This window comes from Bos taurus, chromosome 1 (genome assembly GCF_002263795.3).
Source record: "Bos taurus isolate L1 Dominette 01449 registration number 42190680 breed Hereford chromosome 1, ARS-UCD2.0, whole genome shotgun sequence".
Classification (NCBI taxonomy): domain Eukaryota; kingdom Metazoa; phylum Chordata; class Mammalia; order Artiodactyla; family Bovidae; genus Bos; species Bos taurus.
Genome location: NC_037328.1, coordinates 49652508 through 49660007, shown reverse-complemented (window position 1 = coordinate 49660007; position 7500 = coordinate 49652508).

Below are 7500 nucleotides of genomic sequence, written 5' to 3'. Positions count from 1 at the left end.
CCAACTTTTTCACTCTCCACTTTCACTTTCATCAAGAGGCTTTTTAGTTCCTCTTCACTTTCTGCCATAAGGGTGGTGTCATCTGCATATCTGTGGTCATTGATATTTCTCCCGGCAATCTTGATTCCAGCTTGTGCTTCTTCCAGCCCAGCGTTTCTCATGATGTACTCTGCATATAAGTTAAATAAGCAGGGTGATAATAGACAGCCTTGACGTACTCCTTTTCCTATTTGGAACCAGTCTATTGTTCCATGTCCAGTTCTAACTGTTGCTTCCTGACCTGCATACAGATTTCTCAAGAAGCAGGTCAGGTGGTCTGGTATTCCCATCTCTTTCAGAATTTTCCACAGTTTATTGTGATCCACACAGTCAAAGGCTTTGGCATACAAATATCTTAGAACTAGTTAAAAGTATTTTTATAAGTTAACATGTGATCACTGAAGCATATCATTTACCTGAAGAAATAAATTCTCCCAGGCTTCATTAAAATGTTTTAGTGTATACCAATCTTTTTTGATTATTGAAGCCTGCATATATTCCTGTGAATGGTACTGTGTACGTATCCTTCTTGTGATTGTTTTCATTTAAAACTGGACATTACCTCATGATATCTATTGTAGCAGACTGTTTTGATTTTTCAGATATTGCTATAAAACTGGGAAAGTCTGTAAGGAATTATGAGAAAATAGTCAACTTCCAGTTTGATGATGTTTTATGAAGATATTTTTCCTTTACTAAATGAAAGGAAATACTCTTTTTTGAGGTATCAGAAAAAGGTAATCCATGAGAAATACGTGTCTTTTTGCATTAATAGGAAGCCTCACTTTCAAAATGTCTTTTTTAACATTTGTATGTATGAATGTATGCATGTATACACATGCATAATTCTCTAGTCACAATTAGTAATAAAGCACAGAGGTTTTGAAAGTCTACTTAATCCTTATAAATCAAAATATGGGCCAAAGACAGAAAGCATTAGCATCACTGGGGAAATTGTTAGAAATGCAGAATTGTAGACCCCACTCCAGACACATACTGAATTAAAATTTGAATTTTAACAAGATCTCTAGGTGATTCTTATGCACTTCAAAATTTGAAAATCACTGATTTAATAATGTCTCTGATGGTGTGAATTAATTTCCTTTTTTCAACTGATATATATTTCTTCTTTCTTTTAAAAGCAATGCATGATTTGTGATGCTCTAATAGGAAGAAATAGAACACATTTTTTTTTTCTCAAGGAATTAACGTTACCTGTCTATATTAAAATTATATAAAACTAGGTGAATGTCACCAATTATCCTCAAATTCACACAAAAGTAGATATAAAATAGTTAAAAAGCAAGTTCTTAATAATTTACAGTGCAGGGTAGGTTAAGAAGAGGGATAAATGTTGATCACTGTAACTCCCAATTACTATGTTCCTGCCCAGTGAGATTACTTGTTATTCTTCCCAACAAAAAAGTGGTAAGTTTAGACACACACACCCTTCTCATAGCAACACCCTGATGAGAACAGGTCTTTAAAAAGAGGCAGGGGTCAGGAAACAGCATGTACTTGATTGCAAGGATGGAGCGAGTCTATGCCCACAGAGAGATCATGCTCAAGATCATTGATGGCATTTATGCTGCTAACAAGAACAAAGATCAAGAACTTTGTGTGACTGGTAATGAGAGTTTTGATACAAGCTTTAAATCACTCCAGGAAGAATTACACAAGGCATTTCCAAGGGAAACAGCAGATCACAGATGACTAAGAAAGTCAGGCTGGCTTAGACATGGGGAGTTCTCCAAATCTTCTAAGTGGGTTTTCACTATTTCTCAGCTAAGAGGAACTGGAAAGTAATGACACTAATAACAAAACCATATGACTTAGAGTTTGGTTATAATTATTAAAACTGCATCCATAATGAACCTTCTGCTGTCTGTATAAAGTCTGAAATTAAATTTTCTTTCCGGTGTTACCAGCAACAGCTGTAAGAGTCTGTGACTCACATTGACAACTGTAGTATCCAGAATGATCAATAACAGGAATGTTTTCAGATCTCGTTTATGGATCTGGAAGGTGCATTTTGTTGTGAATTTACAAGCAGTTCTGGTACAAAGTGATTGCTTTTAAACTCTTGCCAGTTCATCAACTTGAGAAACTTCCCTTAGGTTCTCAGTTATGACTTAGCAGGAATCAGCAAGCTTAGTCTGTTTTTCACTTTTCTTCCCTTTTTTCTTCTTGTTAGTAATGACATTCCTATAATTTTAAAAAGCACATTCAATGTATATTGTATTCTATCACCCTTATTTATCTTTTCATTGAAGTTCTCATTCTTGGGCCTTATACTAAAGCTCCTCCTTTGATTTCTGTCCAGGAATTTATAGGCTTATGTGTTTATATATGTTTATGAAGGATTCCCTTGTTATGCCTTTGAACATTTCAAACACATCAATACCATTTTAAAAATGTTTATTCTTATAACTTGAATATTATTCTTTACCTCTTTAAATTTGTATGTTCATCTGTGACATTTCTGTGTTAATTTTTTCACTTTCTTCTACACTAATCTAATTCTTCCATTTTTTTCCAGTTAATTTTCCTGTGTTTTACATGTATATTTTCTTTTTATGTTTAAATAACCCACATAGTATTTACTCATCTTATTTTATTTTACTGTTCTTAATTACATCAACTAGCATTTACCTAAATATTTTAAGTAAGAATGGAGATATTGTGGACTCTTGTCTCATTTTTTAAATCTTAACAAATTTTGGAAAGTTATATTTTATTTTACATTTTTACCTCTTACATTTAATGGAAATGTCTGATGAATTTCTTTGATAAGCTTGGGGCATATACTGGGAAAATGAAGTATTTGGATCCTTTGACCTATGTATATAATGCATTGTTAATAAATTAATAATAAAACACTTTTGAACTCTTAAAATAAATCCTCTTTGGCTATGACATTCCAGAATATTTTTACTTCAATGAGTTAATTTTGTTCTTTCTCCTAAATTCAAGGTGTTCAATATGCCAATCTGTGTGTCTTCTCTCTGAAGCCTGATTAATTGGTACTGAAATAGACCCTTGAGGTTGGTTGCTAATGCTGAACTACCTGATTCTCTGTAGTGGTGGTAGCTAGGTCATCTTTATGGAGGGGGAAAGAGCTGGCTTATTCACCTTGTGGATTTAGTTATTAAAAGCTGCAATCATTATTGACAGTCTCTCAGTGATCACTCAACCAGGGCACAGGAGCCACCTTATTTATGAGTTTTGGATAATGCTCTTCTAGAAAGCTTGGAATTTGAAAGGAGCAGTACTGAAAGATGGGTTAGAAGGAGGTTTGGAGAAGATATCTACGGCTCAACCTTTCAGAATAGCCAAGGATGCAAAAATATATTTAAAAAAAATATTTTTCTTTCTAAGTTGAGTTTTAAAAGCATTATTTACATTCAAACTGCACCCTCTTAGTATATGGATGTGTGTATAGTTTATATATAACTTCAATAATTACTGAAAATAGTTCTTTAAAACTCATTGATCTTCATTTATATATGATCTGTCATTTCCATTTAATAACTTGTTTTCCTCTAGAGTTACTAGAAGTGTTAACAAATTTCTGATTAGAAAGTTGATTTTTTTGTCTAAATGTTACTGTTAAATAGAATTCTAATGCTATTGCACTGTGTTAAAAATGTGGCATAATTATTTTCTGCTATGTGGAATTTATTGAGATTTTGGACTGTAAAAGTTATATGTGTATGAGTATATTTGTGCTCCCCAAATTTTCTATAGTATTAGTTATTTTCATGCCATTTTTTTCCACTGAACTCTAGATTTTCAGAAATGTGCACTAAAATAGCATGTTTTTTTTTTCTGATTTTTTTTTTTTTATGTTTGACGGCTATCAGCTTTTTTTTTTTAAATTTTATTTTATTTTTAAACTTCACATAATTGTATTAGTTCTGCCAAATATCAAAATGAATCCTGCCACAGGTATACATGTGTTCCCCATCCTGAACCCTCCTCCCTCCTCCCTCCCCATACCATCCCTCTGGGTCGTCCCAGTGCACTAGCCCCAAGCATCCAGTATCGTGCATTGAACCTGGACTGGCATCTCGTTTCTTACATGGTATTTTACATGTTTCAATGTCATTCTCCCAAATCTTCCCACCCTCTCCCTCTCCCATAGAGTCCATAAGACTGTTCTATACATCAGTGTCTCTTTTGCTGTCTCGTACACAGGGTTATTGTTACCATCTTACTAAATTCCATATATATGCATTAGTATACTGTATTTATGTTTTTCCTTCTGGCTTAAAATAGCATGTTGTATGTCAGTTTTTAACTTGTTTTACCAGACCTGCATATAATATTGCAAGCTATATGGTTTGATGAATATTGGACCATTAAAGTTTTTATTTTTAATTTTGCTTGACCTCCTATCCTAGTTAAGGCTTTCTGTCTTAATTCCACTTCATCTGATATTAGCTGTGCTGCACTCAATTTCTTTTGACTGGCATTGATCTTCAAATCTTCTGCACCACCTCTTTAATTTAAACCATTCTCTGTCATGTTTTTCTCCTGTAACCAGTATACTGATGATTTTTTAAACAAGAAGCAAACAAAGCACTTTAATTTGAGAGTTTTTAAACTATAAAATCTGTTTGACTCATATTTTTGTTGTTAGGAATATATTTGTTTTTATGCTTGTGGCATTTTAATGATTTTCTATTTTACATTTTTTATTATTTCTCATTTTTTTCTCTCTTTTTGAGCAAGTTTTCTTTGTTCCACTTTTCATATTGAGTTTTGAACGTTTTTAGTTTTTCTGGTGATTGTCCTAATATATTATTTGTTTATTTGTAATGAAAAATAGTTTATTGAAAAGGATTTCAATGTTTATTGAGATTTTATCATGAACCAGTCACTGTGTTTTGTGCTCTCACAAAGCTCTGCATTTTCAACACCACTGGTAAACTGTGAGGGAATTTTAGAGATTATTATAATAGTTTCTATTTTAATATTTACTAGAAATATAGCTAGACTATAAAATTTCCTGTATAGTTTTGCTTATAATGAGGTTAAGCATATAAAAATGAGTCAACCTAAAATTGATTAAAAATATTAAGTAACTTGTAAAGGAATTATGACAATATATAAACATCTTAGAGGTAAATGCAGACATCCATATTATATCTTCATAGTAATATATTTTAGTGATGAGAAAATTTGTGCTTAGTGCTGCTCTGTGCCAGGCTATGATCAGGGCTTTTGAAAAATATCAGAAAACAAAAGAGAAGAAAATCTTTGCTCTCATAGAGTCTATTTCTTAGTGGAGTAATACAGCAGGCAAAAAAAAAAAAAGTCGTAAATAAATAGTCAAATAGTTTATTTGAAGATAATAAATGCTGTGGAAGAAAAAATAGAGTAGGGTAAAGGGGATAGTGAGCAGCAGGGGCTGCTGGGGCTGCTGGTGATGCTGATGATGGTGGAGGGACCGTTGTAAATGTTTCTCAATGTTCTATTTTAAAAGATTTTAAAACTCCAAAAATAGTTGTATGGAAAGTTTATGTATCTTTCTCCTAGACGTAGACTCACCAGTTGTTAAATCTTTTTGTCTAGTGCTCTGTGTCTCTCTCAGACACTTTCTGCACACACACACTTTTAAACCATTTCAGAGCAAGTTTCAGGCACTGTGACATCATACCCCTAGATAGTCAGCAAGTTTAATCACTGCTAATCAAATGCTGGCCCAAGGATAACTCCCAGGCGGGCTACCTCAGAGTTACCCAGTGTGCATGCTGAAGATATAAGTAGTAGCTAGTGATACGATGCTGAAGTAAATTGGGGCCCAGCAATTTATACTTTATTAAATCTCCTCCAAGTGATTCAGATGTAGAAGTATGTTCAGGAACCAGTGGCTCAATTTAGGGTCAAAGAGCTTGTAACAAAATTTAAAAAGCAGCAGCAGACACAGGCCACCTGAGACAATAGTTTCCTGAAAGGTAGAGCTTGCCGAAGGGAGGAAATCCTTTTCATATGTCCTGCTATAGTGAAAGATGAAACTGAAAATTATGGCCTGCCAAGGTTCCAAGGTTTTTCCAAAACAATTTTAGATTCTTGATACTGACTGACTAGTTTAATTTCTTCTGTGTAACTTTTAGGCAAAATTCACCTGAAAAGCAGAATGTATTCAATTAAATTTGTTAATAGAAGCCTTAAATTCTAGAAAGAGTTAATTTTATGCTTTTATTTCTTTACCTAGGATTTTTTTTTTAAGTTTTTATTTTTCTTCTGTATATTCATTCTTCAAGCAAAATAAAGTACAAAGATATTTAACTGTTTAAGTTGATTGGGAATATAAGTAATATCAAAAAATAATATTAATACATCATTTATTTAAAAAAAAATGTGTTATGGGAATTCCCTGGTGGTCCAGTGGTTAGGGCTCCATGAATCACTGCTGAGGGCCCATGTTCAATACCCCATTAGGGAATTAAGATCCTGCAAGTTGCACTGTGCAGCCAAAAAACAAACAAACAAAAAAAGGATTATGTTGTGACAAAGACTCCTTCCTTGACCTAATTCTCCTCATTTTCCTTGGAGTCCTCTTTCTGACTAGGCCCCAACCTTGGGCTCTGTTCCTGGCCCACTTTTTCTAGTTTTCTGGAGAATCCTGATGAGCTAGTTTAGAGAAAATCCTCCCCGCTTGGTGTTTAATTACCCTGACCTAACTCAGAAAGAATCCTACTAAGTTGTTTAGCAAAAATATCACCCTACCTCTTAGTAAGTTTTCTACCCACTAACCTCTTACCCTGCTTCAGGCTATATAAATCCATTTTTATTATTATATTTGGAGTTTAGCTCAATCTCTCTCCCCAACTGTAAAATATGGCTAAAGAAACACCCCTAAAAAAAAAATCTGCCTTAATATTCTTTGTGTCATCAATAATTTTTTTGTTTAACAGTGGCAAAGAATACATGGAAACAGTCTTCCTCTAATCCTAACTTGGAGACACATAATCTACATTATGGGAATCTACATTATAGGAAGTGAAAAAATACCTGGAGTAACAGGCAAATTTGGCCTTGGAGTACAGAATGAAACAGGGCAAAGGCTAATAGAGTTCTGCCAAGAGAACTCACTGGTCATAGCAAACACCCTCTTTCAGCGGTTCAAGAAAAGACTCTACACATGGACATCACCAGATGGTCAGTACCAAAATAAGATTGATTATATTCTTTGCAGCCAAAGACAGAGAAGCTCTATACAGTCAACAAAAACAAGACCAGGAGTTTGACTGTGGCTCAGATCATGAACTCCTTATTGCCAAATTCAGACTTAAATCGAAGAAAGTAGGGGAAAACCACTAGACCATTAAGGTATGATCTAAATCAAATCCCTTACAATACAGTGGAAGTGACAAATAGATTCAAGGGATTATATTTGATAGACAGAGCCTGAAGAACTATAGATGGAGGTTTGTGACACTGTATAGGAGGCAG